Source organism: Bufo bufo, chromosome 4, assembly GCF_905171765.1.
Source record: "Bufo bufo chromosome 4, aBufBuf1.1, whole genome shotgun sequence".
NCBI lineage: Eukaryota > Metazoa > Chordata > Amphibia > Anura > Bufonidae > Bufo > Bufo bufo.
Genome location: NC_053392.1, coordinates 115,540,719 through 115,568,580, shown reverse-complemented (window position 1 = coordinate 115,568,580; position 27,862 = coordinate 115,540,719). Strand labels below are relative to the sequence as shown.

The 27,862-nt window shown below is 43.6% G+C and overlaps 1 protein-coding gene across 3 annotated transcripts in view; it reads left to right on the top strand.

Moving 5' to 3' along the window:
* Nucleotides 1–27,862, top strand: part of EPHB1 (EPH receptor B1) — a 327,629-nt gene that overhangs the window by 130,576 nt on the left and 169,191 nt on the right. The gene's annotated exons all lie outside the window — the stretch shown is intronic.

Sequence of the window (27,862 nt, the reverse complement as noted above, 5' to 3'; positions counted from 1 at the left end):
GGAAAACTCTGCCAGTTGTGGCCACAAATCCAGTTTGGCTGCCCAGTAGTCCAGCGGATCTTCAATGTGGGGTGGCAGGGTGCTGTCCAAGTATGCCACCATGTCTCCAGTCCCCTGACCAGTCAGATTTTCCAGCATCTGTTCCAGGACATGAAGCAGTGGAATGACATTGTTCATCCCGTAGTTCTGGCCTCCTCAAAGGGCTTGAGCAAACGGCAGGTGTCACTCATGAGCTGCCACTGGCTGACATCGAAATTACACAGGGGAGTACTCCTGTTCACTTGGATCATCAAGAAATCGTTTAAGGCCTTTCTCTGTTCGTATTGTCAGTCTAACATATGGAGAGTGGAATTCCAATGGGTGGAAACATCGCATATCAGCCTATGGGATGCCATTCAGCCTCTACAGCTCAGGGAGGGTGTGCTTTGCGGTGTACGAGTGGATGAAGTGCATGCAAAGTTTTCTGGCCATTTTTAGGATGTCTTACAGCCCTCCTTGATTTAACGCAATGTCGACACCATGTTCTTCCCGTTGTCACCATGGTTCCGATGTTGAGTTGTCGCAGAGAAAGCCAGGATTTGATTTCTTGATGAAGGACATGGAGCAGTTCCTCTCCTGTGTGACTTCGTTCGCCCAGACAAACTAGGTGTAGAACAGCATGACACCGCCATGCCCTGCACATGTGGTATGCTGGAGGGGCACTGTGAATTGTCCCTGCAGTGAAGGCTGAGGACACGGTGAAGGATGAGGAGGTAGAGGTACGATATTGTTGTAGGACCAATGGCATGAGAACGTGGAGGCGGAAGCGGCGTCACCTGGCTAAGTTGCTGGTGTGGCTGTGCAGGAAGCACATTCACCCAGTGGGCCATAAAGGACATGTATTGTCCCTGACCGTAGTTACATCTCCACACGTCGGCGCTGCCGTGCACTTTGGCAAACAACAACAGGCTCAAGGACTGGCCCACCTTCTGTTCTACATACGTGTGCAAGGCTGGTACTGCCTTTTTGACAAATAAATTACTGCTTGCAACTCTCCACCTCGGCTCGGCACAAGCCATCAATTCTCTGAAAGGTGCAGAGTCCACCACTTGGAAAGGGAGGGACTGCAGCACCAGCAACTTGGTCAGGAGCACATTCAGCTTCTGCGCCATTGGATGAGTGCACGCATACTGTTGTCTCTTGGCAATCACTTCGGTGATAGATTGCTGATGGAATGACTAATGAGGTGTAGGAGTAGGAGCAGGAGCATCAGGACCAGCAGATGATGGGAAGGACATACAGCTCCCTTCAGCTGAGGTGGTGAGCCTTGACTGCCTGAAATCGGATGTGTGCCAATGGGTGATTCAGCTGCGGCAGGCGGGACCACATAGGAGTCACGGTTCTCCCAGGCCACTTTATGGTGACGCTGCATATGTTGACGCAGGGCTGTGGTGCCAACATTGACACGCTGGCCATGCTTCACCTTCTGCCCACAGATTCTAAAAATGGCCATGTTCACCTCCTCCGGCAGCTTAACAAAATACTGCCACACCGCTGAGTAGGTGATTTTGCCCCCAACACTCCGCACTGACTGACTTCTACTGCCACTGCCTCTGTGAACCCCTGCACCACTACTTTCCGGGCAGGTAGGCTCCTGCAAAGCGGGTGGTATACCCCGGGCACGTTTGGCTCCCGACTTCCCACTGCTGCCACCCTGCTGACTCCTGGGCACGCTAGCGACTTGCTGGCTCTGCCGCTGCCTCACGGGCAAGCTGCCACCCTCTTCTCCCGATGATGATGAAGCCCCTTCGTCACCCGGCTCCCAAGTGTGATCAGATACCTCATCATCATCGAGTACTGTCTGCACGTCACTGATGTCCGCCTCAACAGTCTCTGGGTCAAGAGCCTGACCGCTCGCAACACCAGCTCCCACGCCACTCTCCTCATCACTACATGCCCGCCTATCGGAGGAAGCGGCGGATGTCTCCTCCACATCTTGGCTGGCCAGTAGCTGCTGACTGTCCTCTAGTAGCTCGTCCTCGCTGTATAGTGGAGCTGAGCCCACAGCATATAATACTTGTCTGGCTGAGGGAACACAAAAGGACAGAGGCAAGTTGAAGACAGGTCAGGGCACAGGGCCTGCTTCTGGGCCATGCCAACTAAGGGTTGTGTCTGAAGAAACCACCGACTCTTGGCTGGGGGTGTCTGATGTCACTTGGGACAAAGTGGATGACCGAGTCAACCATTCAAGAGCCGTTGGGTCGCTGGTCAAGACACGACCGCTCGATGACACTGGAAGCTCAGGCCTCTTGCTGCGACTCCTGCTGCCATGCCCGCTTAATCTGCTGCGACCTGTTCCTGCGCCAGAAACATTTAGGCCTCTGCAACTCCCCTGTGCAGGGCCTGGCACTTCTCTGTCTGACATACTGTTAGATCAAATAAATAAATAAAAAGGAAATTAAATCACCCCAAAAAAGTCTGTAATTTTCTTACTTCATCACACAACGGCAAATAAGCTCTTTTTTTCCCACTAATACAATCCAAAAAATACTTTAGAACATATAACTGCACCGCACAAGGGCAAATAAGACGTAGAAATATTTCCTTGTAATAAACCCTGTTTAATGGCTGTATCAAACAGGACTTGCACCCCAATAACAAGAACGGTTTGCTGGAGTTACAGAGCTGTATAATGGCAATTTGGATCCGCAGTCAGTACAGCAAGGTGTAATAGGATTGTTCCTATTACCCAGGTTGTAAACTCCCCTACTGAACCCTGTTATGCTTCAATACTGTGGAATGATTCCTCCCTATCCTTTTATGGAACTTATATACAGCAAAATAAAAGTTTTAATGTATTTTCTACCACTGTCCCTAGCGCCTGCTGACGTCTCTCCCTGCATTAAGTACACTGTAAAATGGCTGAATCCAAGATGGCTGAGGCTATTTATAGGGCTGTGACATGCAGCAGCCATTTTAGGAAAAAATGCGATTCGTTACCACGAAGCATGAGGAAATTTGGATTCGGTGCAAATCGAATTTTTCCTGAAATTCGGATCGAATTCCACTTCATCAACTTCGATTCGCTCATCTTTAATCATATTGTACAAACTATGAACCCAGAGGCTAAATGACAAACTCTGCAGTACTATGTGTCTTTATTATGCTGTAAGGTGTATATCGAGTGACCCTACACGGAAAGTCATATACATGCAGAACATTTGGTCTGCATATGTCTGAACCTGTAAAAGGATATGCAGTGCAGCTTTTTATTAAATGGCGCTGTGGGTTCCCATAGATGCCTTCATATGGCAATTTACTACATTGTTTAAAGCAAAGGGTTAATATTTCCATAGTACACAATCCAATGGAATCTACCATCAGATACAGAATTATACAGATAAGGCATATGGAGATACAGTAGGACCACATAGACCTGTATGGGTGCTGTAGTACGGTTCCGGACAACTTGGAGGGTGTACAGAGCTGTAATACAGAATACAGTTGTGTGTATGATCCCTAAAGGTTCCTGTACACTGGCCTCTCTTTTGTGTATTAGAATATCTTAACTCTCCCACAACGGCAGATGTGAAAGTATGAAAGGGTTGGGCATGTTAGATTTCAACATGCCCAATAATTTGTTCTCATCAGAGATCTTCTGCCTATCTACCTATTTTACATCACATGCACGTTTGGCCAAACCAGGCCAAGGCCAGGATGCACATGTATGAGGGACCTGGCAAGACGCTGGCAGTCAAACTAGTGTTTGGTCCATACCACAGCTGCCTAAGATGTATGGCCACCTTAAAGGTTTTATGCTAAAGATAGGCAAATTGATTCTACCGAATCGGAATTCATCCCAACTTTTCCAAAAAGTTTTGATTCTTACGAACCCAAATTTTTTGTGAATCATTTTGGGCAAATCTGAGAGACAGAGAAAGAGCAAGTGAGAGAAAAAGAGAGAGAAACTAGTATAGTACTCTGAGTTTCTGGGAAATATATATTCATTATCTTCGGGGCACTCTTTCTCACTACAGAGAGTTCCTATTATGCATAGTATGTGTGCAGATTTTTGTTGGCCAGGGAATGTTCCTCTGGATTTCTGGGAAAGATATTCAATTTAGCTTTCCAAAGCCTATCTGATGGCAGCCAGATATACTTTCATATATTTTTACCCGGAAACCCAGAGGAATATTGACTGGGTTACGCTACTTCTCATACATGTTTACCTCCATAAGGAGAAATAGTACCCCAAGCAAGGCCTCTCAAGCAGCCAAGGAAATTTTCTTTGCACAGCTCTGTCAAAGGGTAGTTACCTAGAAAGAGCTGGGTTCCTGGTATGAGACACTCAGTATTCCTTTTGGAAAGGAGACTAGCTTGCTTGTTTCTTTTCCAGAGATGAATTATGTGGGAACACAAGCACAGCAATAGATAAAACTCTTATTTTGAAAAAATAAATAAAAATGAACGGTTTGATGCTGCCGCTAAGAGAAAATCTTGTGATGAAAAAGCACTGATTGAACAGTTTGAGGCTACCACCAGGGGGAAATCTTATTATGAAAAAGCATTGTTTGAACAGCTTGGGGTTACCACCAAAAGCTTAGTGGATAAAAATTTGTGATATTTCCAGAAAAACTCCCAGCAGACCAGAGAGCATTGTATATCAACTTTCATGCCAATTGGAGCATATTGGATTCAGGTAGAATCAATTTGTACCCGAATCAAATTTTTTAAAAAGATTTGACAAATTGGTCCCAAAACGAATTTAATAAAATACCCTCATCTCTAGTTTATGCAACGAAACATGTACCACTTATTAACAGGGCAGGTGATAAAGGCATGATTGTTGGAGCCCCACCAGTCAGACACCGAACAGTCTCTAGAACCTCACCACTATGTTCCTCCTCAATGCACGACCCTAGTCAGGAGGATTTTGAATGGAACAGTGGGCACTTTAGGTCTTTCTATCATTTGGTTAAACCACTGTCTGTAAGACTTTGATCTAAATACTTTAATCATAACCTGATTAACAGCAAATGTATACAACGTAATGTATTCAGTTGGGTAATAGATGTTGATTGACTTAATTGGATGTTGCTAAAACCCTTTAGTTTGTGAAAAACAAATTAAATCAAATCAGATTGTTAAATTCAGACATTGGCGCTGCTTTAAGGATCATTTTAGGAAGAGTGCAATTCTCTAATTATATACTATTCCTTTATGACTAGAGAACCCCCCCCCCCCCCACCCCCCCCCCCCCCCCCCCCCCCCTCTATTATGGCCGTGGGGACATCACATATTTAGTGATCCCCAGCCTGCTCCTTTTTTTAGCTGCACGGCATGCTGAAGGTTGTAGATTTTCAATATCTGAAGAGCCTCAGGTTGAGAACTACTTTTCAGTGACAACACCGTTAATATTTGGACTCCTGGAAGGCCTAACAAATAATAGTCCCCATTCGTTAAAATGCTGCTTGCCCAATTCAAGATTAAAGGGGTTGTCCGGGTTCAGAGCTGAACTCGAACATATCCCCATTTTCACCCAGACATTTCATTCTCTGATGCTATCCTTTGCCCTATGCTTAATCGTGCAGGGCAAAGGCTTTTTTAGGAAATCTGGTGACGTACCGGGCTCTCCATCGGGAGAGCTAGGCAGAGGCCTAGCAATGTAAAGGGACAGCATCAGAGCATGAAATGCTCCTTTGCTCATATCAGGGGGGCCGGAGGGGTGAAAATGGGGATATGTGTGGGTTCAGCTCTGAACCTGGACAACCCCTTTAATAAGGCTCAGCATGCCTCAAACCTCAGTTCTGAAAGTGATAACTGGTAAGTGGATGGATATACTAATCCTCGTGTTAGTACAACTATAAGAACAGTCTCTTCCCATTACTATTGGACTTGTAAATGGTATATTGATCACTGTTGATTGGGTATTGATGTATGTAGTGATGTATTGATTAAAGTTTCACACCATTTTCTCTTGGATGGTGATCATTACTGCCTGTAAATGGCTATAACCTGATCCTTATGTGCATGAAAGTGGTATATGCAGTATTATGTACAGGCTGAAAATGTGTAAATGGATGGACTATATATAAGCAGGGTCGCTACTAGATTGTCGCTATTGTATAGCTTCACAAGTGGTTTTCCCTTTTCAGACTTATAACATGCGGCACACATCAGAAGTGTTAAGAGCTCTGGTAGATAATGTTATCTAATAAGTCTGTGCCCATAGTGGGAGAATGGAACCGCACCTAGAAGTCATGCTCATTCTCTTATCAGCTACACAAACCCATGGTGTCTGATTCCATGGGTACCAATGGAAAACAAATATACACTAGTGCAGCAATAAGTTCTCTTGAATTATAAGTACAGAGAGAACTTGTTTCATGTCTCTGTGACCAGGCATGAGAGAGTAAAGACCCACATGTAATGCTCCACTGAAAAAGAGATAAGCAATTCAGTTCTCTTTCCAAAAGGACAAGAGTACTGAATACCCCTGTATTACACATCTTGGAATGAGACAGGCAAGTCAATTCTCCTTCTAAAAGGACAAGAAAACTGATTGAACAAATCAAGGCAGAGGAAATTGTGGAGCAACGTTGGCTTGACTACAACTCTCCACACAACTAGGTGGTCTCCCTAATGAGAAATCGCACCCCCAAGACCCTGACAAAGGCCACTCAGCTAACCAGAGCAATCTTCTCTTGAGACACACTCACGTTCAGTTTTACTGTCCATTTGGAAGGAGAACTAACTTGCATATCTCTTTTCCAGTGGAGTGTTATGTGTGGGTCTCTCTCACTCACACTGTATCTCTCATTAGATTTGATCATCTCTAAATGATAACTTGCAGTTAGTGATCTGTTGCTTCATTCTGGTGAAAACGCACTTTTAATCCATATGCAAATTAGCAGTTAAATGCACTCGGGCGGGCCAAGTAACTCTATGCATTCATGGTCCTGCTACTTCCTCTGCTAGCCCCCATCTCTCCTTCTTAATTGAGGCGACCAGGTTCATTTTTAGTCATCTCACTTGGCCCTGTACTTCCTCCATCAATTTATCAGGGAGCTGCTCTGATGGCTCCATCTTTAGTCCTTATTGCTGAACTCCTGACAGCTCATAAACACACATTTAACCTAAATAATTTGTTAAACGTTTTTAATAAAGACCAATTGCAAAAATTATGCTTAGCTCAAAATGGGTAAATTGCAAAATTCAAAAATTTACCCAAAGGTGCCCATAGCATCTAGCTACCTAAAAAAATAAAAAATAAAACATGACTGTAACTGTAAGATGGCAGGTTCCCTTTAAGATTTCTAGTCATCTTGTAAAGTACCGACCTGAGGGTTTGATGTTATGATAAGCTGAATGTGTAAACTAGATGTATAGGGACCTCCATTAAATTGTCTTGATTTTCCAGTAAGAAATTCTTGCAATATTACAGTTTTAGTTTGCTGTCACATTGGTTTATGTGCACTCTCTGCTGCCAGCTCTCAGGTAGTGTAAAATCCTGACTGTTTAGCATTGCAAAAGAGATTATCTGGACTCCCACTTAACCACAGACATATAAGTTTTGCACAGTCTTCATCTTATCACATTTTAATATTTTAACCTGAAAAATGAAATTATTTTTGCATATGGCCTTATAGTATTCTGAATTAATGTGGCTATCTTTCTTCACTGTGGAAGGCTTTGATCGCCACATGCCCTCCATCACCTTGAGTAAATGATTTACATGCTATGAGGCAACATAAGACAGAAAAAGGTGGAGAAAATAGTTGAATTTATTTTCTATAAATATTCTCAATATTATTGGCAAACATGGGGAGGGGGTATTGTAGATTGGGGTTCACTTTATAAGTCTTAAAGGGATCCCCCCCAGAAATTAATCAAATACATTAAGTCAAGATAAATTCGATTGATGTTACTTATGAGTATCTGTTTCTGGGAACATTACTGCAGACCCTCACATATGTTGTCATCCACCTTCGGAAAATGCACCGTTGTTCATCCGCATCCGTGATCCGTGTTTCCTGTCCGTCAAAAAAATATGACCTGTCCTATTTTTTTGACTGACAACGGTTCACAGACCCATTCAAGTCAATGGGTCCGTGAAAAAACACGGATGCACACAAGATTGTCATCCGCATCTGTGATCCGTAGGCTACTTTCACACAGACGAATCCGCCGATCCGTCTGCATAAAAGCTTTTTCAGATCTGAGTTTTCACTTCGTGAAAACTCGGATCCAACAGTATATTCTAACACAGAGGCATTCCCATAGTGATGGGAACGCTTCAAGTTAGAATATACTACGAACTGTGTACATGACTGCCCCCTGCCGCACCTGAGGGGTTAATTGTGCGTATCATAGCCCCCTGTAAGAGATCGGGTACTGCCAGGCAGCAGGGGGCAGTTATTACACAGTTCTTAGTATATTCTAACTTGAAGCGTCCCCATCACTATGGGAACGCCTCTGTGTTAGAATATACTGTCGGATCTGAGTTTTCACGATATAACTCATATCCGATGGTATATTTTAACATAGAGGCATTCCCATGGTGATGGCGATGCTTCAAGTTAAAATATACCATCGGATTGGAGAACACTCCGATCCGATGGTATAATAGGGACTCCTGACTTTACATTGAAAGTCAATGGGGGACGGATCCGTTTGCAATTGCACCATATTGTGTCAACGTCAAACGGATCCGTCCCCATTGACTTGCATTGTAAGTCAGGACGGATCCGTTTGGCTCCGCACGGCCAGGCGGACACCAAAACTACTTTTTCCTTCATGTCCGTGGATCCTCCAAAAATCAAGGAAGACCCACGGACGAAAAAACGGACACGGATCACGGAACTACGGAACCCGTTTTTGCGGAACACCAAAAAAAACGGTCGTGTGCATGAAGCTTAAACCTGATAACTCCATCTAAAGACTCCAAGAGACCTGAATGAAAACAATGTGCTTACCGAAACTCACATTGACTGCTGTGTGACAGCTCCTATGAGATGTGAATTGTGACCATATTAGATCCAGGATCCATATGTACTGGTGGCTTTGCGTTTTTGGTTAAAATGCTCTTTTAGTTGGGTCTGTAAACTGAAAAGAATAGAAGATACAGGTGGATACAGCATTCATAACCAGCAACCTTTATACCTTCCTTTGAATTATAGCCGGCTCTGAGGCACTTGCATGCATTTGATAGATGGAGCTGTCCAAGAGCGTTAACCCGATCAGACTTTATAAGGTATTGCTGGCAGGGAACGTACAGCTGTGTTGGCTATGGTTACTGTGCAGATTTCACAAGTCCACATCTCTACAGGTCAGCCTCCCGACGGATTCTTTCCTACGCTCCATGAAACTTTACTGGGGTTTTTATGATAGACATTAATGCGGGAGCAAATATTCTTTTAATAGCAGTATGGTGTGCAAAGGATCGTGTAGCTGGAAAGGTAATCCCGTGAGATAGATGGATGTTAGAGATGAAAGGACCACATAAGTGGTGCTGTAAGGCTTTAAACACAAAGAGGGTCATTTATCGAATCAGATCAGGAGTGCACCACCAATGAGGCCAGGTGAGGCGACCACCTCAGGCAGCACCAGGTAGGGGCAAGAGGGGAACCGCGGAAGGGCCATGGGCAATGAGTGCTTTCATTGTGGCAAAGGGATTAGGTTAAGAAATAGGCACTGGGGGGGGGGGGGGGGGGCGCGGTTTCAGTTTTCGCCTCAGGCAGCAGAAAGGCTAGGTGCACCCCTGAATCAGATACATCAGTTTTGTGGTCTAAAAAAGTCACAAGTCATGGCAACTGCAACATTTTCTGTGACAGTTGGTCAATTTGGCGACATTTGGTGTTCTTTGCCACTTTTCACAGCGGTCTATGTTTAAGAACTGAAATTGAGATTATAGGTGTAAACCACATATATTTTAAGGTGCACCAGTTCATGAATTTGGTGCCTGCACAAAAAGCAAAGCCTGAATTATAACTGACACAAAAACAACCTTTAATGATAAGTGACCCCAGAGTGCATAGAGCCAGTGCAATTATTGAGAAGAAAATACTTGATGGTTGATGTGTACGGGGACACATTACACTATTGACTGACAATCTGTGCGTGGGGAGGTCAAGTTAGATGATATTGGGGGAAAGAAAGATTGTTTAACTTCAGCACACAATCCTTTTGTTATCCCAAAGGTTCGCTGCTGTCAGCACATACACACTTGGGTGAGAGTTTGGCCGAAAGCTGATGGAAGTGTATTGACACTGTTGGGCCTTCCTTGGATAGTTGAGAAATAACCTTCCAAGGTTCCTTGAAACCTTCAATCTCCAACGTGAGCAAGATCAAAGTTATTGCAGAGAGGAGACATTTTAAAAAAAAATAAGTCAGCGAGAAAAAACTCTTTAAAAAACATTCAGCTGTGGTGACATAAAGTGAACTTACCCTTGTAGAAAGACATTAAAGGTTTGAGTGGAAAGAACTTCCAACCATCTGTGCCTGTGGTTGGCACCAATAGTGATAATTGGCCAGCTTCTTATAATGATTGTTTGTAGACGATACAGTGATACCATAGAGGGAGTCAATGCAGCCACTGTGAGATTCATAGAGGTCTTCATGAGTGGAGTGGAGCATAGGACCCACCCTCTGCAGATCAGTCCATTAGCTAACTAAACTGAGATCCATATCAGAGATGATGGTTCTCCTTGTTGAGGGATTATCTCTTCAGAAAAAGAAGAGACCTAGTATTGATTGTTGTTCTGAGCCCCCCATTATCTATGTACGCCCCTGAATCTATATACCTTCTAGCTTTCTCGCTTCACACAGTATCCATTTCTTAGCTTGGCCTCTGTTTTTCACTGTGCATCTCTTCTGCTCCCCCCTTTCTCTCCCTGTCTCTTTACAGTTGAGATCTGTAATTAGGAAACATTAGCAGCCTGAAAGCAGCTTTCATACCTGAAACGTCGGCAGTAAATGCACTCAGCAGTTCTTTGCCATGGCTATTAATGTCACTTTTATGAAGTAATGAAGAACAAAACACCCTCAGGCACTTTAAAGCGTTGTGTTTTTAATACAGCACAACTCTTTATAGCAACGAACAATCCCCTAATTTATTCTAACAATCCAAGCTTTGTAACACACCATGCGTGGTGACCACTGGAAGCCCCTACGTTTCCCATATTCCCCAACACAGTTTTTCTTAGATTTTCTGTTGTAAGTCCTTTGGTGCAGGAGAGATTGATTTTCTCTCCATGAGTTAAAATTGACCAAAATGTGGCGGTTGGACTAGGTAAACATTTGAATATAAGAGTTAAAGAGGACCTGTCACCTCTCCTGATGTGTGTTTTAGTAACTGCTTACATTCCCCATGTAGTACCAATTCTGGAGCATCTTTTGTTATGGCATTATGATATCCCATTCTTTTATTATTCCTGCTAGAAGTTCTGAATGAACTAATAGCAGTTTGTCATGAAAGTCCAGATGGGTGTTACCAGTTGGGTGGTGTGCCCACGCACAGTCTGACATTTTTAGCACTGATTTGATAATGTCAGACTGTGCAGGGACATGCCTTCAACTAGTCCCATCTAGACCCTATTGTAACTGTAACTTTCAGCAGGAATAATAAAGGAATGGCACATCAAAGAATCATAAGAACAGATGCTCCAGAATTGTTATTACATGGTAGGTGTAAGTAGTTACTGAAACAGACATGTCAGGAGAGGTGACAGGTCCACTATAAAGGGGTTATCTCCTTTAGACAATCACTTTCCATATGATCTATAAGGTCATAGTGCCCAGGAGAATGTGAAAGGAGTAGTGGCAATGATGGAGATAGTAGTTCCCAATTCAACCATGGGGAGGTCCTCCCTTGATGACAAACTATGTTCTGTTCCATTTTCAGATTACACTCTCTTCAGAATAAATTCTCATTTGCCATACCTCCCAACTTTCTAAAAAATTTTCACACTAGGCCACGCCTCTAACTCCGCCCAAAAACTATGCACCTAATCCCAACCAGTCCTCTTAATGCCCCCACATAGTAATTATTCCCCCTTCATGCCACCGAACAGTATTTATGCCCACATTGTCCCCCCTCACAGAATTATGCCCAGCTGTGCCCCCAGTAATATGCTCACTTATGTGCCCCCTCATGGAATTATGCCCAGCTATTACCACAGCTATATGCCCTGTTATATGTCCCACTAATATGCCCAGCTGTGCCCCCAGTAATATGCTCACTTATGTTCCCCCTCATGGAATTATGCCCAGCTATTACCACAGTTATATGCCCTGTTATGTGCCCCAGTAATATGCCCAGATGTGTCCCCAGTAATATGCCCTGTTATGTTCCCCAGTAATATGCCCAGCTGTGCCCCCAGTAATATGTACAGTTATGTGCCCCCAGTAATATGTACAGTTATGTGCCCCTCACAGAAAGTTAAAAAAATAAACACCACATACTTACCTTGTTCCTAGCAGCAGCAGCAGGACATCGGCAGCTCTGGTCTGTGGAGGAGGCGGAGCCGAGGCTGATTGCCAGCCGCCCCCCGCACAGACAAGAGGTGTGGAGATCCGGCAGGGGGAGGAATGAAGAATCATAATACAGCAACTGTCTCTACTTCCTATGGAAGCAGAAACAGCTGCCAGAAAGCGGGACATAGCTCCCCCGTACCGGGACAGCGGGACAGTCACTGCAATCCAGGACTGTCCCGCTGGATGCAGGATGGTTGGGAGGTATGATTTGCTTCCTCAGGGGCAGGTGGTAGAAAGCTCAGTATCTCAAGCTGGCTGGATAATTTCCTGTCTCCTAACTCTCTCAGCTGATTGCATTAGCCAATCTAGGCCACTACCTATGGGCAGGGTGTAGAAGACCCACCTAGCAACTATATCTAGCAGAGCCAATTAACCCTTTTGCAGCCTGTAGGCAGAAAACATACAATACTTGACCCTGTTCCCCATAAAACCCTCAAACCAAAGAAAACCCTCCAATAATTAAGACCTCCAACAAAACACTGACAACTGGGTTGGATTTAATCGGCCACAGCAGCCTTTTTATTACCATGAAATATAACCTTTATTTAATTATCATAACATAACCAAAAACCCATATGCAACGGCATATACATAATAACAAAATTTTCCATATGTATAACATATCATTGATTACGGGGGAGGTCCTTGAAGCCACAAATAAAGAGTTACCCCATCCAGGGTGAGCCATCTTGCCTCCAGCCGATGAGCGCCAGCTCGGAGGCACCACTGATGGCCCCCACACTCTGCCACAACCTACCGCCAACCATGGGAATCCAGCCCCAACCGTGGAGCCCTCCCATCATCCCCACTTGAGAATTTTCCAACTTCAAGGACCTCCCACCGCCACAGCCGCTGTGACACATTGCCCCTACCACCATCTCTGTGCCCAATAAAAACCACCCTTACCACTTGAAACCCCCATTTGCTAAAGATCGACTTCTATAAACAGGGTGGGTGGGAGCTGGTTTAACTAGAAATGGCCACCTCTTCTCCCTTCCCTGCCTACTTAAAGCCCCCCAATTACCCACCCTTAAATTGAATCAACCAATCCCCCTCTCCCCCCTGGGGTCTCTCCGAACCAATCCCCGTCATGCAGACCTCCCCTAAAGACTCTGCCCCCCCAGTCTGGCCTGTACTATAATTCCCAGACATCACCAATAGGAAGGTATCAGAGGGTGTCCCCTGATTGCGCTGCCCTTCTATTAACGAGTCCAGAGAACCACTGCACAAAAATTAGCGAGGAGGAAGAGGCAAGCAAATTCTTCTTTTGAAGAACTATTCCCTTAAAGGGTTTGTCCCATCTTCACATTTTTGGCATATCAATTAGATTTGCCATATGTGTCTGATAGGTGGGGGTCCCACCTCTAGGAACTGTTCCTGTCTCCAGAACACTACCATTATTGCTTCCCCCAGCTAAAAATGGCTAATAACAGAGAGCGATGTAAAATGCATTTCCCTAAATAGCAAAATTGATAAGTCAGACCTTAGATTTAGAGCCTTTTTATGGTAAAAGGAAGTTTAAATGAAGATTATGCTCCTTCTTTATCCATGTAAAAAATTGAAAGGGAACCTGTCACCATGAAATGCGCTGCAATCTGCATTCAGTAGAAGCTGAGCAGATTGATATACAGTATACCCTAGTTTTGTGGGAAAAGATTCAGTAAAACATGCAATTTAGGGTACTTTCACATTTGCGGCTGAGGATTCCGGCAGGCAGTTCTGTCGCCGAAACTGCCTGCCGGATCCAACCACCTGGACGCAAAAACGGATGGGATTTATCAGACGGATCCGGATGCGGATCTGTCTGACAAATGCATTAAAATAACGGATCCGTCTCTCCAGTGTCATCCGGAAAAACGGATCCGGTATTTATTTATTTTTGGCATTTTTAAAGGTCTGCGCAAGTGCAGACCAGAAATCCCGGTCCGTTTTGCCGGAACACTTAATGCCGATCCAGCACTAATACATTTCAATGGAAATTAATGCCGGATCCGGCATTCCAGCAAGTGTTCAGAATTTTTGGCCGGAGATAAAACTGCAGCATGCTGCAGTATTTTTGCCGTCCAAAAAACTTAAAAGGAATTGAACTGATGCATCCTAATCGGATTGCTCTCCATTCAGAATGCATTAGGATAAAACTGATCGGTTTTTTTCCCGGTATTGAGCTCCTAGGACAGAACTCAATACCAGAAAACAAAAACGCTAGTGTGAAAGTAGTTATTTAAATCTCTGCTCTTTTTATGCATCAGAGTCATGTGGGCGGAGCCTTCAGTGTTTGACAGGTAACTCTGCATGGCTCCGCCCACATGATTCTGATGCATAAAAAGAGCAGAAGTTTAAATGTATAAACTACGAGTTTTACTGAATCTTTCCCCACAAAACAATATATCAATCTGCTCAGCTCCTCCTGCTCTATAACATGGTACCTGAAGATTGCCCTGCATTTTGAAGTGACTGGTTCCCTTTAAGGGTTAATCCATGAATAAGATGTGTAATAGTTTTATATTCCTGTTCCTTGGCATTCATTTACATTACAAATGACATATATACAGGAAATATCAGACCCATGTAATGTCGCACCTCACATTAATTCTTCACCTTTCAGTAGGCAGCGTCTCAACCTTTATCCGCCAGCTTTGCTTCATTTGTCCTGAACAGTCTGAACGCTGTTTGAACACCAGGACATTGTGTGGCCCAAATAATACATCATTTTGAAAATGAACAATATGGCGCCCGGAGCAGATTAAGGTGGAAGTTAAATCTCCCCATGTTCGTAGGAGAATAATATCGGATGCCGGTTTGTTTGCCAAGGCTGGTGACGGTAACACGGGGACCCCTGCCGAGATTAAACAAGTTTCTCTGGCTACAGAGGACATCAGAGAGTGAACGAGCTTCGTAATCAGGAGAGCAAGACACGGATCATTCATTCTTGTGGAGCCTAGGAGGGCAATTAGGACGAGAGTGGCATTTAGAAACACAGCTCGGCTTTTTCTAAAACTCCCTCCCCCACAGTCTGCTAACAAGACCTCGCTTATTGGAGTCGGGGCGGTAATTAACCATTTGCTTGGTTTTTCGGCAACTTAAGAAACAGTCTAAAAGAAAACTTTCTTTGTTGCCCACGGCAACCAATAACAGCGCGGCATTCATTTCATATTCTGCTGTTATAAAATGAAAGCTGCCCTGTGATTGGTTGCCATGGGCAACAAAGGCAGTTCTTCTTTTAGGCAGGTTTTATACATGTGCCCCGTATGTATTATCGGTCATTAATATTTTTCTGCTCGGTGACAACTCCATCTGTGCTGTAGCGCCAGCTTTTATTGCGCAATTTGAGCAACTTGCTATGGCATGGGCAAGAAAACTCTTTCATGCCCTATTTTCATCCTAATTACGGGTCCGGAAACAAACATATTGACCCCGTTTTTATCAGCTCTCTGCTGTGCTTTTCTCTCTGACATATTTTTGCATAATATCCTTTGTATGCGGAGCCATATCATGGATAATTTATGCTTCCAGCGTTTTAGCGGTTAAACCTATGAGCGCAGCACCTGTCATTCTGTCCCAGTCTTTATTATGTGTAGTATACCATCAATTCAGGACAAAAGATGACAGGCTGCGGCCTTCATTTAATCACATGTAGCCGTATCCAGCAATGACAGCCGAACAGCAGCGGCAGCTGTTACCATGGTTACCAATGAAGGGAGTATCTGCTTCACAATGGGGCAAGGGAAGGGAGGTGGTGGGGAAGCTGCATGGAGGATGTATATACAGCAATATATGGAGGGGGAAGAGGTTCCGCGGATGGCACCAGTGTATAATAATACTGAAATAGCATGGCTGCGTAAAGCTGGGGCCAGATGTGGTAATGCCCAATGACCCACCTCACACATGCATATATACACCAAAATTCTGTAGAACCTGAAACCTGCTTTATGTCTTTAATGGCAGGAACTCTCCATAGGAAGGAGCCATTACTTCAACATTACAAATAGGCCAGGACGGGCGTCTTCTGAGACAAGAACAGCAACAGTTCGTCTCGGTGAAGAGAAGTACAACATCTGCAATGGTTGCAGTGGCGGCTATCCCTCTCTTCTCTCCCCCATTATCTGTGGTTACAGTCACGACCACCATAGTCTTTTGCAGTCTGATGGGTCTTGGGATTATTATAAGTCATAACATGGCACTATGCACCTTAATAACTTGTCGATAATAATAAAAGACACACACTTGTAATTTGAGTGTATTATTTGAGGTTAGTTAATAAAGGCTGTGGTCAAAATTTTTCCAAACAACAAATTCATATTACTAAATAGCAAAATCCAATAATAACCACCATAAAGATAAAGCTAGAAGATCAGCCATAAGCCCGAGCCTCTTCACTAATTCGCTTATCAAAAGCAATTTTACTCCAGGTAAACTAAAGGCCACAGGAGGGAGGGCAGACGTCCCTCACAGAGTCCTTTCTAGGTAAAAACCCCACATACCCTAAATTTATACACAAAACAAGTCACATGTCCCAAACCTATGAACCAATCAACCCATTGTTGCTGGGCCAGAAAGATACCTTCAACCTGAACAAGCAACAATTGGTCACTTCTATAAACCATAAAGTGGCCTTTACCGGCCTGGGCAAATGATGTCCAGACCTGGTAACAGCCATGACCCTATACCTGACCATTACTACCTGAACAAACTGCCCAGTAATGAAATATCTGACCCCTAATCAGGGCATGGGATCGCGCAGTAAAATAGAGGGAACCGCGCATGCGCGAGACTTCGGAAAGCGAAGCCGAATTGTGGGCTGTCACTCAAAGGCAAGAGGGGGCGTGGTTACCTTGACTTGAAGCAAGGAGGCCGCTGCCCCCTTGACTACAAGCTTACATGCAAATTAGCGCGGACGGAGGATAAAAGATCGTTTTCTGACCTTATGCAGCATCAGACTGCAGGATGAAAAGTATGATTAGTATCACACTGCGGGCTACCCTGAGGTACTACTGCCGGGTTTACATGCATTTAGGAGGTGACAGGTTCCCACTGAGTGGCAATAAAATGGACAGCCACTATTACAAGTAGAGCTGTGCCTGATAAAGAATAAAGGAGATGTAACGCTCTTTGATTGAAAATACTTTATTAACAATTAATCCTCATAATCAAAGTACTGCAACGCAGCACAGCCAAGAAGCAGCCCTCAATAAATAATGTCATCCACCACACATGACGGCACACTTTACAGTACAGGATAACCTACGCTAGACATCACACCACCTATCTAATCACTCAAAATAAATATTGTCCAACAACACAGCAATACAGACATGTGATGAGGGATGTGGATTGGGAAAGTAGGGCTAGAAAGGGGAAATCACATGCCCAAAGCGTTATTGAAGGACAGACCCAAAAAGGGTAGAGGGGGAAGGAGACATCAAGTCTGCTCAGGATGTAATAGTCTCTAAGCAGGCTATGGATAAGCCTGGTACAGTCCAGGCTGGACATGTTCTCCCTCCTCAAAATGAGTCAATTCCTGGCTAGCCAAATATCCTTAAAACAGTTCATAAGGTACTAGGCCTCGTGGATTGCCCTAACACTGTGAATCCCAGGAAATAGTTCATAGAATACCTAAGTATGCAATGCTGTTCCTGGCTACTTTGAGTCTTTAAGTTTATGTTCCAGGGAATCCAACAAACCCTGTGAAAAAGGGCACTCCTAAAACAGGTACAAAGATGTTTCCTGCATAAATGGGCACCTAGAGCAGTAGCTGGTTTTGCACAGGTTGTGGGCATGCATGAATGACCTAAGAAGCAGGCCCCCTTGGATAGCCATCCATGACAAGTCCTTGTGTCCGTTGGGCAACCTGTCTGAAGACACATTAGTCCATACAGTCTCTGAAGTGTCATAAGGGAGCCCTGGAATAGACTCTACCGAGTCCTTTACTCTGACTAGTGTCTTCTTATGTGGCAGAAGGGTCTATGGGCCATGTCATTCACCAGGGCTTGGGTGCAACCACTGCTGCTACATACTTATTATAGCTATGGCTCTGTTCTTGGTATTGTAGGACTGCCAGTACAATTTAATTAATTGAAAAACAATATATAATGCTCATGTTTCCAATCAATCTCTTTTAATGAGCAGGTACCGTATTTTTTGCTTTATAAGATGCACTCCCCCCCCCCCAAAAGTGGGGGGAAAATGTCTGTGCATCTTATAAAATGAATACTAGTGAGAGCTTCCATTATGGAAGCGTTCACTAGTATGTATTAGGAGCGTGGAGCGAAGCGCCGCAAGCGCAGGTAATATTTACCCTCCCTGGTCTGCGCCACGGCTCCTCTTTAGCTGTCGCACTCCCATCTTTCTGGCCTGCGGGCACTATGACCTGACGCTGCACACAGTCATGTGACAGTGCAGCGCAGGCCGGGAAGATGGGAGCGCGACAGCTGAAGAGGAGCCGCGGAGCAGGACAGGTAAGATGATTTTTTATTTTAGTCTGATCTGAGGTCTGATGGGCTATTCTGAGGTCTGGGGGTAATAATGGGCTAATCTGAGGTCTGGGGGTACTGATGGGCTAATCTGAGGTCTTTGGGTACTGATGGGCTAATCTGAGGTCTGGGGGTACTGATGGGCTAATCTGAGGTCTGGGGGTACTGATGGGCTAATCTCAGGTCTGGGGGTACTGATGGGCTAATCTGAGGTCTGATTGGGGGTACTGATGGGCTAATCTGAGGTCTTATAAGGCTCTGAGTGGGCTGATATAAGGTCTGATGAAAAATATTTTTTCTTATTTTTCTACTCTAAAATCTGGGGTGCGTCTTATCATCGGGTGCGTCTTATAAAGCGAAAAATACGGTAAATGGTGGTTCCCTCATGGGAGAAGCTTCTCATGGAGCCTTTCAGAAGTGTGATGCCCTGCTATTAGCTTAGTATTGACAAGTTAGTGTTAGTTTTCAGCCATATGTCTATGGTAAGTGTTGGCCTGTTATGTGTGGTTGTGCAGTAGGGTTGAGCAGACATTGACAGTAGTCAACTGAAGTCACCAGCGAGCGCTATCTGAAAAGGACTGGGAAGGATTTGACATGTGTGCAATACACGTGTGTTTTCATGCGACTCTCATTCTGACACAATATGTAATATCATCTGCCACCTGCATTTACATGCCTGAAAATGAAAAACACTTTGGATAGTAATATATTTTTATTTAATGTGATGTTGTCAAAAATATATCAGCATGTGGCCGCTGTTTGGCTATATTCACTTTCATGCATTTGTTCAAAGCATAAAAACACATCAAATATTTCATGCTTCTTGTTTTTTAATGTGCGTTGCCTGAGATATTCTCGCTTTGATGTTGTTCAAAATATTGAATGAAAAATGTGTGGTAGATAGAGCTCAGTTACATCGCACCAGGGGTAGCATTCGTGTTGAAGCTGCTTCAGGGTCCTAAAGTCTATACAAGCATTGATCTAAGGATCTTCAACATGAAGGTTTGATCTGGATCCATCTATTCTGAAATTTTCAGAAGAACAATTCCCTAATATATTGTTATTTTTTGGGGGGGTAATTTCTTTGAAATCCAATCGGCATAACAATAGTTAAAGGGTTTCTCCGGGAATTATTTAAAATGGCTTCCAGCAGCCTTTCCTAGAGTGTGTGGAGAACTGATTGCCTCCACTTACTAAGCTGTCTATGGGGGTGAGGGGTTGGGGCCTCACTACATGCTGGCATACTACATATTGGTGAGCCGTCCAGTCAGGCTGCTCAGCCATGATGGCATATCATAGCCAGGATCATGTCATTACCATCTATTGTAGAGCAGTGTGGTGGTAAGTGAGGCCCCACTCCCTAAACCCCAAGTAGAAGCAACCGGTCCTGCTCACTTGTTAGGACAGGTTGTTTGTGGCCATTTTAGATCATATATACAGATATTTTATTGAGGAATTAAAATGGCTACATTTTAATTCTGTCAAAGGGGGTTATCCTCTTATAACACTTTATTCACCATCTATAGTATCTGTCTGATCGGCAAGGGTCCGACTTCTGGACCCCCCTACTGCCCATTTGAATGGAGGGACAGAGACACATGCATGACCACCACTTTGGTCAACTCTGTAGGACTGCTGGAGATAGAGTACAAGTGCTCGGCTATCTACAGAAGCCCCACAGAGCTGAACAGAGCAGCAGCACGCATACATGACCACTTCTCCATTCAAATGAGGGAGCACAGGCCCACCTTCTTGTGATCGACATGGGAACCACTAGTCAGACCCCCTACTCAAGCATTTCTCCTATTCTGTGGATAAGGGATACATTGTCATAACGGGAGAACCCCTTTAAAAAAACTTTAAACCAGGGTTATCCGCCTTTTAACTCAATCACATTTTCAGGTACAACATTCCATGCTGAGTCATTTCTTAAAGGGAGCCATTTACACCCTACAATTAATTACAGTTCTGGGTAGGGGTGTGAAGGACTTAAGCAAATTTCTGGGTGTGTACTGCGGTCTAACTACAAATAAATCAAATCTATCACAAGTAGAGTTGAGCGAACACTTAGATGTTTGGGTTCGGGGAGTTCGGCCAAACTTTAAAAAAAAGTTCAATGGGGACCCGAACTTCACTTTATTATTTTCCGTTATAACATGGTTATAACGGAAAATAATAGTATTAGCTTTTTCAGATCTGAGTTTTCACGATCGTGAAAACTCAGATCCGACAGTATATTCTAACACAGAGGCATTCCCATGGTAATGGGAACGCTTCAAGTTAGAATATACTAAGAACTGTGTACATAACTGCCCCCTGCTGCCTGGCAGCACCCGATCTCTTACAGGGGGCTGTGATCCGCACAATTAACCCCCCTCCCTCCCCAGTATTAAAATCATTGGTGGCCAGTCCGGCCCTCCCTCCCCCCCAGTATTAAAATCATTGGTGGCCAGTGCGGCCTCCCCCTATTAAAATCATTGGTGGCCAGTGCGACCCCCCCTCCCTCCCCAGTTTTAAAATCATTGGTGCCTAGTGCGGCCCCCCTATTAAAATCATTGGTGTCCAGTGCGGCCTCCCCTCTCCCCGCCCTAAATAAAATCATTGGTGGCAGTGGCCCCCTTCCACCCGCATCATTGGTGGCAGCGGAGCGGCAGTTCCGATCGGAGTCCCAGTTTAATCGCTGGGGCTCCGATCGGTTACCATGGCAGCCAGGATGCTCCGCTGCCACCAATGATGGGGGGGAGGGGGGTTGTTAATTAGGGGGAGAGGAGAGGCCGCACTGGACAACAATGATTTTAATAGGGGTTGGGGGGGGGCCGCACTAGCCACCAATGATTTTAACCCCTTAGGGACCCATGACGTATCGGTACGGCATGGTTCCCGAGTCCTTAAGGACCCATGTTGTACTGGTACATCATGTGTTGTTCATATCACCGCCGCCCGGCGGTGATCCAAACAAGGTGCCTGCTCAAATCATTGAGAAGGCAACTCGGCTAAATGCGCGGGGTCAATTCAGACCTGCGGTTTGCGGCTTTTACCTGATGCGGCGGCGGTGGTCTGCGGTGCCATCGGGTCCCCATGGGGCTGTAGGGAGGACCCGATGGCATGGAAGGCAGCGCGATGCCTAAGGAAGGCATCGCGCTGCCTTCCGGTGACGAGCCTGTGAAATCCAGCCCCCTGGATCTCACAGGCCGGAAGCTGTACAGAAGTATTGGAATGCATTGTAAAGGATTAGACCCCCAAAGGTTCAAGTCCCAAAGTGGGACAAAAAAAAAGTGAAAAAAAAAGTTTAAAAAATAAAGTTTTCCCCCCCAAAAATTAAAAGTTTTAAGTAAAAATAAACAAAAACGTCATTTTCCCCAAATAAAGTTAAAAAAAATTGGTAAAAAATAGGGGGGAAAAAAAGTATACATATTAGGTATCGCCGCGACCGTAACACCTTAAAACAATAAAAAATAAAAACTGTGCTAAATAAACCATTTTTTTGTCACCTTACATCACAAAAAGTACAACAGCAAGCGATCAAAAAGGCGTTTGCCCACCAAGATAGTACCAATCTAACCTTCACCTCATCCAGCAAAAAATGAGCCCCTATCTGAGGAAATCGCCCAAAAAATAAAAAAACTATGGCTCAGAATATGGAGACACTAAAACATCATTTTTTTTGTTTTAAAAAAGCTGTTATTGTGTAAAACTTACATAAATAAATAAAAAGTATACAAATTTGGTATCGCCGCGTTCGTATCGACCGGCTCTATAAAAATATCACATGAACTAACCCCTCAGATGAACACCGTAAAAAATAAAAAATAAAAACTGTGCTAAATAAACCATTTTTTGTCACCTTACATCACAAAAAGTGTAATAGCAAGCGATCAAAAAGTCATATGCACCCCAAAATAGTGCCAATCAAACCGGCATCTCCTCCCGCAAAAAATAAGACCCTACCTAAGATAATCTCCCAAAAACGGAAAAAACTATGGCTCTCAGAATACGGAGACACTAAAACATGATTTTTTTTTTTGTTTCAAAGATGATATTATTGTGTAAAACTTAAATAAATAAAAAAAAGTATACATATTAGGTATGGCCGCGTCCGTATCGACCGGCTCTATAAAAATATCACATGAACTAACCCCACAGATGAACACCGTAAAAAATTTAAAATAAAAACTGTGCTAAACAAACAATTTTTTGTCACCTTACATCACAAAAGTGTAATAGCAAGAGATCAAAAAGTCACACGCACCCCAAAATAAATTAAACCGTCATCTCATCCCGCAAAAAATCATACCCTACCCAAGGTAATCGCCCAAAAACTGAAAAAATTATGGCTCTCAGACTATGGAAACACTAAAACATGATTTTTTTTGCTTCAAAAAAGAAATCATTGTGTAAAACTTACATAAATAAAGAAAAGTATACATATTAGGTATCGCCACATCCGTGACAACCTGGTCTATAAAAATATCACATGATCTAACCTGTCAGATGAATGTTGTAAATAACAAAAAATAAAAACTGTGCCAAAACAGCTATTTCTTGTTATCTAATCTTGCCTCACAAAAAGTGTAATATAGAGCAACCAAAAATCATATGTACCCTAAACTAGTACCAACAATACTGCCACCCTATCCTGTAGTTTCTAAAATGGGGCCACTTTTTGGAGTTTCTACTCTAGGAGTGCATCAGGGGGGCTTCAAATGGGACATGGTGTCAAAAAAAACAGTCCAGCAAAATCTGCCTTCCAAAAACCGTATGGCATTCCTTTCCTTCTGCACCCTGCCGTGTGCCCGTACAGCTGTTACGACCACATATGGGGTGTTTCTGTAAACTACAGAATCAGGGCCATAAATATTGAGTTTTGTTTGGCTGTTAACCCTTGCTTTGTAAACTGGAAAAAAATTATTAAAATGGAAAATTTGCCAAAAAAGGGAAATTTTGAAATTGTATCTCTATTTTCCATTAATTCTTGTGGAACACCTAAAGGGTTAACGACGTTGGTAAAATCAGTTTTGAATACCTTGAGGGGTGTAGTTTCTTAGATTGGGTCACTTTTATGGAGTTTCTACTCTAGGGGTGCATCAGGGGGGCTTCAAATGCGACATGGTGTCAAAAAAAACAGTCCAGCAAAATCTTCCTTCCAAAAACCGTATGGAATTCCTTTCCTTCTGCACCCTGCCGTGTGCCTGTAACAGTAGTTTACGACCACATATGGGGTGTTTCTGTAAACTACAGAATCAGTGCCATAAATATTGAGTTTGGTTTGGCTGTTAACCCTTGCTTTGTAACTGGAAAAAAATTATTAAAATGGAAAATCTGCCAAAAAAGGGAAATTTTGAAATTGTATCTCTATTTTCCATTAATTCTTGTGGAACACCTAAAGGGTTAACAAAGTTTGTAAAATCAGTTTTGAATACCTTGAGGGGTGTAATTTATAGAATGGGGTCATTTTTGGGTGGTTTCTATTATGTAAGCCTCGCAAAGTGACTTCAGACCTGAACTAGTCCCTAAAAATTGGGTTTTTGAAAATTTCTGAAAGATTTGCTTCTAAACTTCTAAGCCTTGTAACATCCCCAAAAAATTAAATATCATTCCCAAAATGATCCAAATATGAAGTAGACATATGGGGAATGTAAAGTAATAACTATTTTTGGAGGTATTACTATGTATTATAGAAGTAGAGAAATTTGCATTTTTTTTACAAATTGTTGGTAAATTTTGTATTTTTTTATAAATAAAAATGATTTCTTTTTTTTATTCATTTTACCAGTGTCATGAAGTACAATATGTGATGAAAAAACTATCTCAGAATGGCCTGGATAAGTCAAAGCATTTTAAAGTTATCAGCACTTAAAGTGACACTGGTCAGATTTGCAAAAAATAGCCACGTCCAGAAGGTGAAATAGGGCCGAGTCCTTAAGGGGTTAATAGGGGGTGGGGGGGGGGCCGCACTAGTGGCCACCAATGATTTTAATACTGAGGAGGGAGGGGGGTCTGGCCCCCTGCTGCCTGGCAGCACCAGATCTCTTATAGGGGGCTGTGATCCGCACAATTAACCCCTCAGGTGCGGCACCTGAGGGGTTAATTGTGCGGATCACAGCCCCTGTAAGAGATCAGGTGCTGCCAGGCAGCAGGGGTCGTTATGTCCACAGTTCTCAGTATATTCTAACTTGAAGCGTCCCCATCACTATGGGAATGCCTCTGTGTTAGAATATACTGTCGGATCTGAGTTTTCATGATCTAACTCAAATCCGATGGTATAGTCTAACATAGAGGCGTTCCCATGGTGATGGGGACGCTTCAAGTTAAAATATACCATCGGATTGGAGAAAACTCGGATCCGATGGTATATTAATATTTCCCGAACAACGAACCCGAACTTTTACTGAAATGTTCGGGTTCGGGTTCCAAACACCGTAAAGTTCGGTACGAACCCGAACTTTACAGTTCGGGTTCGCTCAACCCTAGTCACAAGTGCACAGTGGGTGGTCCCATTACAGCGTCGGACTGGCCCATCAGAGGAACCTACGATCGGCCTGAACTCTGATTCCATAGCGGGCCCCAAAGTCCAGGAGAAAAAAAAATCCTTTTTGTAGCTGCCTTTGTAACCAATCACTTGCTGCTCGGGTCTATTTCTTTGAATTAAAGACTTTATTGATGATATAGGGGGTTAGGCCCAATTAATTATTTCCTCTGACGGATGCAAGGAACCCTAGTCCAACACTGCCTACATTTGGTCTAGTGCTGTTTAACCTCTTCTATTTCTTTTCCATACCACATGCTTTTGTTATTGCGTTTTTTAGAATTATTTTTTCTATACAAATGTGTTAACGTTGTTTTTATTTTCTGGCATTTTTTCAAATATATCCAAGGAGATGTCAAAATGCCAGAAAGAACGCCAGAGCTTCAACATGTTCCTTTTTTAAATAAGTGCCAGAGACACAAAAATTAGCAAAAATATTGGTGGCAAAAAAGCGCTTGTGTGTCCTGTGTTTCATATTTCCCATAGATTTTCAGCATCCTTTCAACATCTGGAGCTGAAAGCACCAAAAAAGCACTAAAACAGCAAAAAAGTGCAGAAAAACATCACTAGAAACATATGTGTGAAACACCTTGAAAGAGGATCTGTCTCCACTGCTGACATCCTTGAACTCTGAAGATAATAATTCTGGATGACCTATTCCAATGGCTCTATGTTGTGCCATTCCTTTATTATTCCTTCTAGAAGTTATGAATGAATTACTAGCAATTGCAATAGGGCCCAGATGGGTGTTAACAGATGGGTGTGTGCCCCTGCACAGTATGACACTGGCATCACGGATTGGATAATATTAGGCTGTGCAGGGACACACCCTAACTGGTAACACCCATTTGGACCTTCATTGCAAACTGCTAGTAATTCATTCATAACTTCAAGCAGAAATAATACAGGAATGGCACAGCATATAGTCATAATAATAGATGCTCCAGAGCCCGGCACATGCACCGTCCTGCTATAGCACGCATGAGATATCATCATGAGATGATTTTATCCTATTCCCCGTACAAAATGGCCATGTCAGTGTACAGCATTACAATGACTGATGCCATTGCTTTAAAGAACAGCATATAATTAGTTAATTATCTATATTTGTTATACAGCGATGCGTTGACAAGTTTTCTCAAAACCTACGACAAATAGGACATTAAGGATGTATTTTCCTGAAAATCCGCTCATTACCCCTACACCCACATTTACATTTGAAAGCCGATGCGTTTATGCTATTAGCCTAGTTGACAGCTTCGTAGCCTCCAGTGCTGATAATTATCTACTAAGGAGGCCTGAATAGTCAATTTTTTAAGATTTAGCTCGGCAGACCTTTTTTGCCTTATAACTAAGCATATAATTAAAGGGCCCCTTGGGGCCCTGTTAGAGGGTTGTTACCCAGGTGTAGGAATGGCAGAGTGGTATAGGGTGGCCTAAAATGTCCCCTCTAGTGTAAGTGAGTGTCACGGTGCTACTACCTGGACACAGCTGGACCCCAGGCATTGGCTCTGAAGCAATATATAGGGGGAGTAATTGAGGGATAAAAGAATAACTGGAGTCCAGAACTTGAGATGAAGTTCAATGGCAGCTTTACTTTGCATAAACGTTCTCCAAAACGGTTTACAGGCTTTGTCTTGGTTCCAGCAAGCTTTAGCATGATACTGGCAGGCAAACTCCACTCTGTTATATCTGTTTATCTGTGACTCTGACAGGCTGGCTGTATAACTCAGCTTCTTCTGTATGCTGCACTACTTTTTGTAGTATGTTCTGTCTCTAGATTAGGCCAGGGCACTTTCCTCCTGGCTGCTAAGTCTTTAAGCTTTGGCCTCTATGGCCAGCAGAGCTGAGGGTGCTCTGGCTGGCTTGGGTTGGGCACGTCCAGCAGAGACATGCCCAGCACACCCTCCCTTGGCAGGGGGTAAGCTGGAACTCACTGACTCTGGTCCCCACCCTTCCTGCAGGAAGTGGAACTCACCCACTCCTCCACAAAGGGGGGTGTTAGAATGGAATGGAAAGCTCCATTCTATCTAACTGTAGCTCTGCCATATTTGCTGCCACCTGCTGGTGAACCAGGCACATTTCACGTGAACATAGTTGCAAAATAGGAAATGCACAGTGTTTGGACCTAGAATAAATACACATGATGACATGAGGTTAACCAGCAAAGACAGTAGGGGGGTGCAGAAGTGGTAATGCCACTCTGGGGCGTTACACATGTCCTAATAATAATACGTCTTGTATGATGACTAGAGATGAGCGAAGTATTTAAAAATTAGATTCGGCTGCTTTGCCAAATTTTACAAAAAAATTCACCCTGTGACTAATTACTTTGTCACAAAGTGTATTTCTT